Source organism: Falco rusticolus, chromosome 5 (genome assembly GCF_015220075.1).
Source record: "Falco rusticolus isolate bFalRus1 chromosome 5, bFalRus1.pri, whole genome shotgun sequence".
Taxonomy (NCBI): domain Eukaryota; kingdom Metazoa; phylum Chordata; class Aves; order Falconiformes; family Falconidae; genus Falco; species Falco rusticolus.
In genome coordinates this window covers 71,234,732-71,248,178 of record NC_051191.1, presented here as the reverse complement: position 1 = coordinate 71,248,178, position 13,447 = coordinate 71,234,732, and positions in this window count along the sequence as shown.

Genomic DNA, 13,447 nt, shown 5'->3' with positions numbered 1-13,447 from the left:
CTGAATGCATTAAATACTCTCACAGCTCAATTTGATATATATGTTTTTGATTTCAGCCCTTCATGGTTGAATTCTGCCTGTTATGGAGCACCTGAAGTGAAGGTTTATTTGATCTGCCGTGCACAGCAAAGTAAAGATGGCCACAGTCTGAGAAGTGAGCAATATCTAACGAAGAAATGAAACTAGGTGTTAAAGCTGGTGTTCAACAGGGTGATTCAGTCTCACAGGAGTATGGTTATACCGTCCCTTCTCACCAGGATGTGGCAACCAACAGTCAATATTCAGCTGGTCCCGTCTCAGAGAGATCAGGTTGTTGACCAGACTTCAAGGTTGCTTCCAAGCCTATTTTCTGTTAGCAAAGGCTGCCTCAAATGCCCGTTTGAAGATTCTCCTCATGCAGGGCAAGTCTAATGTGGTATCAAGACACTACTCTGACATTTTTCCTTGTTGGTGGTACAGGACATGCAGCTAGGCAAAGTGGTATATGGAAGGAAGACCTTTATAGTTAACAACCCCTGGCTACAGGAACAGGGTGCTGACAGCAGTTGCAAAAAGACAGAATAGCCTTTTGATTGCTCCGATTTATGCTTCTTCCAATAGCCAAACAACTCTCTTGAGAAGAGGGCAGATACTTAGGTGGCTTAAAATCATTGCACACGGTTTGGCAGCATCTGAAGATCTAAAGAACAGAGTTGCAGATACACTTGCACATGCTGAAGATCAAAAAGAAATGTTGGGTGACGGTCTTAATGTCCCATACTTTCTAATATGGTCTATTACAACAGTAACAATCTATTTGTAGCCTTCTAAAGTGGTGCAGCATGCTACATTTCAAAACAGATGAATTTGTTGACAAAACAAGTCTTCCAACGGTCTGCGTATTTTATTAAAGTGCCACAGCTTCTGAGTTACCATAAAATGTCCAGTGTCCCCCTGGCTTCATTTAAGCAAAAGTTTTTACTTTTTGAATACCACTTGATCTATACCACAAGATAGACTAGAAGACTGCATATTCAACCGCAGTTAATTTAATAATTCTACTGTAGTTGGTTATTATAATAATAAAACTGTAATTCAGTAATTCAGCAATGGTCCTAAAGTCAATGGCTTTTCTGCTGTCAATATATTCAGAGGGTAAATCTGTATCACAAGTACAGCAGCATGACCAGTGAACATCATAATATTTCTGAGCTGCTGCTCAATTAGAAAGCAAATGGAAAGCCTAAATAGCCTCCTTCAAACTTGATTTTGCAAGCTAAGGCTACCTTTGAAGTACAAATGGAGTCTCACCGAGGTGAAAAGAACTAATTCAACAAACTTAAAATTGTAAGAGGAATTTGGCACGTTATCAGACAGAAATCTAGTGATTTTCTAGTTGAAGTGACTAGTAAAACAGAGTACAGTTGGCTTTTACATAGTTTTTTGCTTGCCTGCCTGGAAACAATATTGAACAGAGAATTTTTCTTGAAGTACTGCTTGACATCGTTACTCTAAAAGCAGAACTCTCCAAATTCCCAGAGTATTATCCCTTATTTATATTACTGCACTCGTGCTATCTATGGGCCTCCCAGGTTCTAAGTGCTGCCAGAGTCTACCTTGCTCCCAGTGTAAATCAGAGCAGCCTTAGAGAGTAGCTACTTCCCAGGCTGCTGTAAATGGGGAAAGAAATCAATTCTTAGCTTTGCCATAGGCTCTATGCCAATGGAGGACACCCTATAGATATTTTCAATCAAAAACTTGCATCCTTAGAGCAGCATAAAATGTCTAGGGTGAAAAATGTATTGGGTGCTTTGGTTCCTCCCCTTTAGAGATACAGAAATGAGTGCAAGCCTGTTTATCAGCTCTAAATATACCAAAACTTTGGAGAAAGTTTGGATCTATAGCTGTATTTTATAATATGAGTCCATTCCTACTCCTGACATATCTTGCTGTGCCTGTGATTAGGAAAGGTTATGGCTGTGAATCATGGCTTGAGGAAATGTGTAGTACACCTGTGTACAAGAGTAAACTAAATTCAGTTTGCTATTTATCTACTGTATTTATCTCAGTTAAGTAAACTTCGAGTTTGTCAAGATTTCCTGCTGGAAATTCTCATGATAATACGACTATAATTGCCTTTTTATTGCCACAGACATCTGCTACAGTTTTCAAACAAAGAAAATACTTTTTTTTTCCTCCCCTGGCTTTCTCTATAACAAGGGAAAGATCCTATCTTATTTTATGTGTAACAGATTACAAAGTCAACTGAGTGGTGGTAGAAACCAGCCAGCCAACCTTTTCTCCTCCGGACCCTCTACCCTCCAGGAGGACAAGAAATAAAAAGTTGTACGATAAAGATTATAGCCTCTTAAATGACAAGTCCACACACCAGAATGCAAAAGGGATCAGACAGTTCCCTCCTAATTCTCTGTTTTCTATTAAAAATTTTGGGTACAGTCAAAAAAGCCTGTGTAAATCACAATGTGGCCAAGAAACCACCTCCTTTAATTCACTGGCCCTTCTTCATTCTGCAAGGAAATCCTGCATTTGACTTTACCCTGTGGTGTCCTCCTGCCATTTGAGCAGACTCATGTGAAATTATACATACACTTGTGGCAAGGCTGAAGGTATCCCATGCCCCCCAAGCCACCTGGTCCCACAAGCAGACTTGTGCCCTCATCCTCAGTAAGGAAGACTGTCAGGATCACAGCTTTGCAGGTATTGGTCTTGATCCATTTTGGTATGAGAACTAATCCAAAGAAATTGAAACAAAACTGGAGCAGTACCAAGGAAGGCGAATACTGTCCTTCAGCTAAAAAACATTCCAGAGATGTTTTAGGAAGAAATGCATGATGCCCATGCAGAATCTGTCTTTACTGGATGGACTTCATCACCCCACGGGAGGAAGAAGAAAGAGATCCTTGAACTTACATTCACAGAGATATTTCTAGAGGGACTCACAGCAAAGATATTTAAAGACCACCATCTGCCTTAGCTTATGATCACAGGGCCATGAGTTAACTTGTCAAGCAACCAGCTCCAGGACTGATTCAGAGGTATCAGAGCATTCACCCACCATATGGGGATGATCAGGAGCTAAGTGATGATGAGTCTCCTGGAAATAGAAAACTGGATGAGAAGTGAGAATGTAAACTATAGAGGAGACTGAGGCACAGACACAGATTGGAGACATCGATTACTGTGGGATGCATCATTTAAAATCAGTGCTTGATCCCAGTCTTACACTAGCAGCTGGACCTCTGCGTGAGAAAGGCTGCCACAAGACACCGGCCTCCCACATGCAGGTACCAATTCACACAAGTAGTAGCATGCCCAGCAGTCACTTGTTCAGGAGCATGATGTGGCCTGATAACAGCATGTTAAGGGGAACAACCTCATCTCATAGTTTGTTCAGTCACTGCAGGGAGCAGCGATATCACGGTACTGCTGCAGTTTGGAAGGAGTGCTATGCCATTCTTTCAGCAGGCTATGCTACAAAGAGATGGCTCGGAAATGTTTAGATCCTGCAGATGTAGCAGAGGATTTCCAGCCATTCCCAGAGAGAGGAGGAACTTACAGCAGCAGTTCCACACTGAGAGTATCTAGAGGGTCAGCATAACAGGGGGACTTTGAGGTGGCAGCATAAGGCATAACTGGTGGTTCTGCTATTGCTATAACCATAGACTTGGCTGCTAACTGGCTATGTTATGAGGAGTTTATCATCTACTTTAGTTAAAAAGAAAAAAAAAAAAAACAACAAAAAACCCCCACCAAAACCAAAACCACAGATCTTCAAAGTAGGAGCCAATTCCTCAAGGACTATTAAGTGTGTGTTTGGTTTCAGGGCTCAAGCTTTGTCAAAAATCACTATTTCTAAGGCAGACTTTTTATCTTATGGAAAACACAACAGGCCAAGACACCTAGAAAAATGACAGATTACATGGAAGACCAGCAGGACCTACACTGACTGAGCCAGTGATTGGGTAGACTTGAAAGCATGTGACCTGCATCCTCCTGACATACCTTAGAATTTGGCACAGTTTGTTGCCTGTTTTGCCTGATGGCAAATACTGAACAGAATTGCAGTGCCCTCCCCTTTCCCCCATCTACGCACACTGCAACAAGGCAACTGGACAGGAAGGGCATAGCAAGGGATGTATGTATGTGATGGTAGACACTGTAGAGTGAGCAGACAGGTCTCTCCCCATACAAGCTTTCAAACTTTGGATTTCCACACTGGTGCCACCACATGTAGTATTCTCACCACCAGCAGAAAGGTATTTAGAAAGATGTTTCCTGACACAGGATGGGTAAAAGCAAAGCAGTCAGACTCTTTCTTTTATCCGAGGTCAAATAGCAAGGAGGCCGGTAGCAAGGAGAGTGCTGTGTTTGTATCCAAATGATTTCTGAAGATGAAAAAGAATTAGAGACCAGGCTGCCCTGTCCTAGCCAGCTTGATGTCTGCCATTAGAGCAATAGAAGGACCTGTGCACAGAGCAAATGGGAAAGGAGACAAGACAAATGGGGAGATGTTTGAGCTGTTTCAGACTTTATTCTCTCTGGAATTCCAAAGTCATGGTGGTTGCTGGAAAGTTGGGTCTTCCAGTGATGCACGTGTAAGATTCCCACCTGTCAGTCAAGCTCCCTAAGTGATGCTCAGTCTTTTTTGTTGGGTGGTTTAGGGCCCAAAAGGTATACCACAGGACAGAAAGGCTTGGATTAGGAAAGCTGTCCAGTGTCCTCGCACAAAATGGCAAACTACATTGTCAGCCATGGTTATCCTGATACCCATCCAGTTCTTTTGACTGGTATTGAACTAATCTTGCAAAGCACAATAACAGACCTTGAGATACTCAGACATATGTGTGAAATATACCTAAAATCTTGTTAAACTTCTTTAAGGACTATGATTCTCGCTGTAGGGATGTAAAGACCATGACCTAAAGGAGCAGATGTGATACTTTCAATGCAATAGTGTGTGTGATGAGAACAAGATCTGTATTTACCTCCTGGAAAAGACTTAAGTTTCAAGACATGCCATTTAGTTGCACATAACTAGTATGATGACATTGGTGTAAGTGAAGTAAACACAGCCCCTAGAATATGATTGATTACATGATTACATGCTGTAATCCAGTACAGCTCCTATTCCTGTGAAGAGTTTCAAACTATTTGATCTCAAGAAATGTCTAGAAAACTTACTAAAACATATCACAGATTTTTTCCCTAGGTATTTCGATGTGTAATTAGAATTATGTTATGGAAAAATATAATTCCACCTCCCTCTCCAGGCCTGGCCTCTTCCACTTCAAATTCACAAGAAACTTCACTGGCCATAAGTTCCAATTGGAGTCTGATATGTAGGAAATCAAAGATCTGATCCCGTAGTCAGACAGATAAAATTTGGACATGTAGGTAAAAATAAACCCCCGAAAAGCAATGACTTGTATTATTTTCCATTTTCATACCTCAGCCTTTGTTCTCTTCTTTATGATCCCTGTGGTGAAATGTTAGTGATTAAAAGTACTTTTTGTAGATTATTCAATTCATTTCCCTTAACATGTATGATATTTTAAATGAGCTTGTCAGAAAGACAGCAAAAGGGCAAGCTTTTCAGAGGCATTGTGGTGCCTAAATCCCTTCAAACTCATCAATATGTCCTCAAGGCAAGCCTCAGAATACAGAATGCTTTATCGCAGAAGATGATCATCTTTTGCTATGCTGGAGATCACAAGTGAAGTCTGTATAGGTGAATTATTTCACTTCTCAGTTCATATTAAATGTATTAATTGGATTAAAGTATATAAAAAGAGCAAAGCTCAGTGCTTAGCACTTAACCTTCATGAGAGGTTAAGCTTTCCTCCCAACTTTTCATTAAAAGTAATGGTTAAATAAACACATTGGAATATCTAGTGACTCAGTATGGACTAATGTTCAAATGAAGCAGCATTAAAAATCTGGAAACAGCACCACCTCTATTAATGCTGCATAGAGCAAGAACACTTCAGTGGAGTTTTCAAGTATTTTGAGTTTTAATCAAATATATTCCCAACAATAAAATTCATTCTTTTAGTCAACTACCAGGGACAGCAAGACAAGTTAGATAGCTAGCTGGTAGCCATAATTATGCTCTGATATAAAAATATAACCACCCTTTTTTCTTTGTTAAGAGCTCTGGTAATTTGAACCAACTTATTAACAAGCAAAAAAAGGTGTCTGGCTGTCTGAAAGTCATCATACAGCGCTTGTATGTACAATGCTTACTTTAAATAAGGGGTTGTCACTGCGTTATAACATTACACACCTGTTAAAATTTTTCAAGGGACAGAGTGGTTGTTGAATCAGGTGTGAATGTATACTTGAAGTCACTTTTCAACACACTCATCACTGTTGTCCCTACAAGTAACATATGACTGTTCAAAAGTCACTGCAGCCTCAGTAGAGACATTACCTTTGTGCAGTTTCACCAAGTTAAAAACTGAAATGGAGGGGATGGCCAAGGGTCTCTGAACAATACAGCTGCAAAACAGACCACTTAAAAACAAACAAAAAAAATAAAAGAAGCCTTAAAAAAAAAAAAATCACAACAAGTATGAATGGACCCTGCTATGCTTTTCCATTTGGTTTTCATCATTTGGGTTGAAGAAGAGGACATGTATCCCCACAACCTGAAACACATCAGGAAAAGTGATCTTAGTCTTACAGTGTCCATGAGGATATAGTGATAGAAAGGAGGCAAAGGCCATCAGCATGAAGAATGTACTTCTTGCATGTTGCCCTGTACACCTTTGGATTTCTTCCCCTTGAAGCGAAGAATAACTTCTACATTTCCAGGTAGAGTGCTTTGTAGAATAGGGAAAAATAAGCTGCAAAGTTAAGGGAAATTGAATGTACTCCTCCAGTCTTCCTTTTCTTTGAGATTAGAAGACACTGCCACTATGACATTCTCCTGTACACTTTTCCAGAAAAATGTTGTGGGGCTACAGTGTCACTTGAATCAGTACCAGTTTGACCTAACATGCTGGGGATATAGAATGTGCAAATTGATGAAGGGGCTCATGAGAGATAGTCGTTTCTGCACTGATATACAGCAAGTCCTACCTACTTATTCCCTCTGCCCTGTCCCCATATTTCCCATCCACTCAGCTCTGGAAATGCAACTCTGTAGAGCTACAAACTAAACTAGCCCCATGGCAAAAACAAACAACCCAGCCCAATCCACATGTCCCTTGAATTTTGCTTTTACTTCAATAACAAATGTAACCAAGCTTATCTTCCTTTTCTTGTCCATCAGTGCAGTCATATTTAGAGGAAAAAAGCAAACCCAAAAGCATCCCCTGCCCCTTCCCACCAAAAAAATATAATAACAATAACCACACTAAACCAGTTAAAGACCACAGATTTGAACACAAAACTGACTACTCAGTTATCCCTTTTGTCAGTAATCATCTTAGGCAATCCTTGATCACCAGCCTTAACAGTCAGTTCTTCCCTCTGCTGTCCCCTTTTATTCCCTCCAGGAGCAAAGTTCAACATCCTTTTCCTTATATGAACATAAACTCTTTTTAGTAACATTAGTATTAGGGGACTGGAATGAGGGTGGTTGCATAATTTCTAGCATAGTCAAGTCCTGAACTAGGACTGGAATTACTAATATCACTGAAATTCTCCTATTCCTAATAATAATAAATTGAAGATGACTGCTTGGATTATCTCTGTAAGTAATGGGATCACATTAAGGCAAGTGCACTGAAGATAAATATTGGATATAAACTCCTGACAGCAAGACATCTTAGAATGAGAAATGGGAAGAAGTTCTCTTCCTTGAATTATATTGATTTAGAAGAGGAAAAAAAGAACATAAGTGGTAACACTAGAAAAAGCATTGGACTGGCCAAAAGCACAAGGGGAATGGCAAAGGGGGAGAGAATATCATGACCTAAATAACTTACACTATAAGCCTGGAGCAATTCAAAATAAGTGTTGGTCTGAAATCTTTTCTGTGGTCATGAATAGAACAGTGTTATTGAAATTCATGTGAAAAAAAAAAAGATCAGGAAAAAAGAAACATCAGGCCAATTACTCTTTAGCAATTGATCCACTTCAGACTGATTTAATAGTTGAATTTAGACCACCATGAACAGGATCTACCTCTGACATGAACTTTTAATATTCTTGTTGGGTACATCTATAGTTACTGATACAGTTCCCTGAATGAAAGGAAAAAGGGAAAGTTGGTTTGTTTATTTGTTTCTACACAGAGCCCAATGGTTGCCCGAGGAAGTCCCTTGCTTGTATGGAGATGTAGGTTAAAATTTTTTTCCTGGAAAAGCAAGTGCCATTTTGTCAGGGTATTGCATATTAGCCTTTCATCAACCCACCTATTCTGTTCCTGATTATTAAGCAGACCAGCGTTTAGTGTCTGAATGTCAATGAAGATCCAGTCTTCCTTATTGGTCCTCATGTACAAACACATACTGTGGGACAGTATCTACACCTTTTCCCAAGTAAGAAAAAAATAAGAGTTGCCAATTACTTCATAATGATTTAATGGGTAACTGCTAACTTACAAGGTTTATATTCATTAGGGGTAATTACTGAAAGAGTACTTAAACCAGGAATGTTATATCTATGTCTTTACCTAGCTGTTATCCTACATTGCAGTTCTGAAAAAGCTTTATGTTGGTTAAGCAATGCTGACTGTAGATAGAGCAGAAATGATTCTTTGAGAACTGAGAAGTCAAGGTTTTGTTTACTAGCCAGACACTTGAAACTTGTCTTCTGTAGAGTCTTGCAGAGTCATAATAATTTAAAAGTTTTGGAAAAAATAACTCTTTTCATTTGTACGTTTCACTGCTAAACCAATTAAGTTGCTATGCCTACAGTTTCACAATACTCCAGTTTGAGGTAAAATTGGCCTCAAATTCTTTTTCCCCCTGATTTTCTTCTGGATGTTTGTTTTCAATCTAGATTAAGTTCTTTTAAAGATTTTTTTTTTTTTAACCTGGATAGGTGAGCTTGTCCAATTTTCAGCGCAGACCATGGTCGTTTGTAGCAGCACAAGCAAAGGGGAGGCACTCTGGACTGGAAGGAATGGGAGGAAAAGATGGAGTGAGGAGAGCAGGACTCAGTGGCTTAATAAGCAGGTCAGGACTCCTTCACATGCAGGCGTTACCCCATAAGGTAACGAACGGTAAAATGGCATAACTCACCAGTCAGCTTTCAACTGTCACCCACTCCATAGTAAACAAAGGGAAAAAGAGAAGGGGAGAAGACTTGTGGCAGAAACTTAACTGCATGCTCCAAATCACCTCAGATGTCCCGTCCCCCCCATGCGTTGTTGTGGTGACCTTGATCAGGACCTACCTCCAACCCAAAGAAACACATCAAATCTCTGCATTCAAGTAGATGTCAAGTAGCAAAAACAGTATGGATGGATTATCTATGAATTAGTTTGTGGAATCTCCTCATCCCTGCCTCTGCTATAGGCATGGTTTCCTGACCAGGAGAACAGCAAGCCAAATGTATTGAAGTTGCATGGCTACAGCAGGCTGGGGGGAATTTCACTGTTGTGCTGCATTTCTCTTAATGACTAATGACAGCTCCCAGTGACTGTAGCCAGCCCCTCCTCCCCACCTTTTTTTAAAAAGCAATTAATAATGTTAATGTTCCATTGTGGTTTTCATAGTGGTAGGCAGGCTAATTTTAAGCTACCTGCTAACAATAAATAACACTCTACAAAGACTTTGTGATTTTTCTAGTGCTTGAACTGTCATCAGACAACTCATGAAGCAGGAGCTGGCTACTGCTGAGGCTGGGATCCCCATGACAGCAGTGGGAGGGATTGGAAAATTCAAAAGCAACACTGACCTAAGATCCAAGTTATCCCAGGCTGATCAAGGCTAAACCTAGCCTTTCAAGTATATTTACATTACATATAGGCATCTCACTGTGCTGACCCTTGAGAGCTCAGCAGTTTTCAGGAAACCTCAGAGCAAAGGAACAATCAAATCTGATTTTAACAAAGTCAACAGGAAGCAGTTCAGGCCTCAAAACTGGGGATCGTCTGGGCTTCACCCACATACAAACGTGCCCTCCCTTGGCCAGAGAGGAGTCTGGAGAAATGAGCTGGCTAGCCTCTTGGTGGGTGAGGTGAGCATGCACTTAAATTGTGCCTGCTATTTATTATGGCCTTAAACTTCTGAAGTACTGAGCTTATTTTGGCTTCTAATTGAGTCAGCAGGACCACAGAGGATGCCCTGGATTCCTGGGATATGCAATCACAGTCAAGGTGCAAAAGTAAAAATATAGGAACCTACAAACACCCCAGTGTCTCATACTCTCTGACTCAACTAGTCCCAGACCCCAATGACCTACACTGCTGGTCCTGAGCAAGTGAAACCTTTCAATTCTTGATACATTTTACCTGAGACTGCCAGAAGGAGAGTCGATAACAGACTGTTGTGATAGTCTTTTTATTCCCCTTCCACTAAGAACAAATTCACGATTACTTAAAATTAGTTTACTCCACACTCACAAATAAATGACTGCCACTGTTTAGCTACTATAATATTTCTATCACCAATCAGTTGGGTCACAGATAAATAGGTAGAAACAGAATATATACACACACATGCACTGTCTTCTTGCATCATAAATAAGATCATTGCCAATATTATCTGTGAAATGATAACAGCAAACCTGCAGCAAGAGTTATTCATACAGCAATCACAAGAAAACAATGCAGCAAACCTATTTTTAACTTGAACATGGTCAGAATGGAATAATGACACTGAAAGAAGATCCAGACAATGTGATTCTGTCCATTACCTATAGATAAAAAAACCCTCTCTGGCAGAGGGGATGTTTACAACTGCCCTAATCAAACGCTTCTCACACATATTTATTCCACCCTGCACCTTCTGTTGTAAATCAGGCTTTAAAAAGCAGGTAGTGGCACTGTGATCTTATTTCAAGAATGAGAGATGTTTATTTAATGGGCCTTTAAATTGTTTGGTTTTGTTTGGTTGTTTTTTTTTTTTTTTTTGAAAATACATATACCACTGCCAACACATAACTTCCCACTATATTTTTTAACTTGCTCTTTCTTTATGCAAATAAATAGTGACGGCATAAGAATCAGTACAAAAACCAATAAAGCTCTGCTTGTTTGCATTTTGCTGAACCACTGCCTCCTAGTTTCCCTGTAGTCAGTTAGTGGTTGCAATCAGTTTTTAGAATACACCCTTTTCAACAGTTCAAGAATGAGAAAAAACACCGTTTGTATCACTCTAAGCTGCATGGATGCTCTGTTTCACTTAGGAGTATTAGTGCAGCTGTGAGGTTAGAATGAAAATCAAATGTCATAGAATACACGTAGGTGTTAAAACTGTGAATCTACATGTCTAGGAGACTTAGGTGCTTGAGGTTTGCGTTTCACTGTCTTGGAGTCTCTCAGGGCTCCTTTAAGAAACTAAACTTTTTTTGTTTTTAATAGTTACCCGACACGTACTGTTTAAAACACAACAAATTATCTTGCTCAATAACATCAAGTGTATGTCTCAAACATTTCTTATAGATCTGATGAAGTACAGATTATTGTGTACATGTATCATTTTTCAGAGGTCTTTTTTTCCTTGTTTCCATGTAGACTGCTGCAAATATTAAAGAGTTCAATTAGCTTTTGTTTTCCCATATCAGGTCATAACTGAAATTGAAATAGTTTCCAGCTTTTCAACAGGTTTGCACATTTTCTTCCTATTAGGTCTACTTTGTAGGCCTGTAAAACACATGAAAGCTTTAAACATAGTTTGTTCTTAATGGCAGAACAACTTGTTTCGTTTGTTTTTTTTTTTTTTATTGCCTGTGGACGCATTTATGCAAATTTGCTCCAGTAATAGCAAGCCATTTCAGGTCACAGAAACACTCGGGATATAGATAGGAAAAATAAAAAAGTTGCTTCTGAGGGCCTGCTGCATCTCTTAGTTTTCCTTAAAAGATACAAAACTGTTGTGCTAATTAACTTAATAAATTAGACTAATTCTAGAAAGTTCCAGAAGACCTTTTTAGCCAGAAATTCCCTAAAACTAACAGCAGATTATGTTATTTATACTTTGATTTTATAAATTACTAATCATTTTAGAAAATAAGCATGGCTTAGCTGATAAACTGATCAAACCTAAGTTGAATGGAAGAAGCAAACACCTCTCCCTCCCTGATCTGTAAGTAAGGTTTCTGGTTTCAAAAGACTGAGAAGGTTGAAGAACTAGTTTGAAAAATCGGTTGGACTGAAAAGGTAAGAAATTAGTGGAGAAAGCTTAGGCTCTTTTGTAAGCTAAAAATCACACAAATTAGATACAATTTATATTTTGCTGAAGAGAAGAATTACAGAGGAGGTCTCCAAGCACAGCAGGATTAGTAATAGCGTTTTAAAGAGTACTAGAAAGAAACAGAAAGCTTTCAGGAAGTAGAAAAAGGTGTTTCTAGGAAAGAAAGCTATATTCATAGCTGACAATAGGGATTAAGTGAGAATGACAAGAGTCAAACAGACTTTGCAAAGTAATGAAAATAAGTAGTAAATGCTTCTTCACCCATATGAAAAAGAAAAAAAAAGCTGCTGCTATGTAAAGAAGGAGGAGCAGAAACCGAAAATAATTTAGATTTTTTCATAAGCTAAACTCTGGCTTTCAATAAAAACCATGGTGCCAAACCTGGTGTCAAAGGCAAGATAGTAACAAAATAGTGGTAAGCTTATGTAGATCTGAAGCAGAAGAAAAACAAAGAAGCTTGATGCATTTGTGTCAAAACACCAGCTGTATTATGAAAAGAACAAGGACATGAAATAACAAGTTATTTCATGTGGGTTTCAAAAATATCTAAATATCTAAGTTCAGGAAGCATGATACACCATTAGCAACTCTAGTATCATACTTGTGTTTAAGGACTGGGGAAGAAGTGAGCAACTCTCTCGCTTGCTGAATCATCTGACCTTACTAGTACATAAAGCTTCAGGAAAGAAATCTGGAGAATTTTGACAAGAGAAATACAAAATAAGAAAATAGTGACATAAGTAGAGAGTAAGATAAAATGCAACACAGGTTTGCTAAAGGTAGGAGTTGACAAATTTGACATCCTTCTTTGATACGATTTTCTAGACAAGGGCAGCACAGCAGATCTAATCTATTTGGTATTGAGAAAAGCACTGGATTTTGTGTTACACTTGGCATTTCTAGTTAAAAGGAAAAGGATGGGGATTAGAACTGCATAGTTAGTAGCTGTACAGCTTGTGTTACACAGGAGCCAGCTCAAATACAAGAGTTAGCAGGGCTGGCAGGGGTAACCGCCAAGCCAGAGGGATGTCTGAAAATACTTTCTCAATGGCTGATCCTGCAACAACCTTTATTTTCGTTCATTACCCTGACGCACAATAAAGGGGCCTGTTGAAATTTCCTGAGAACCATGTAATCAC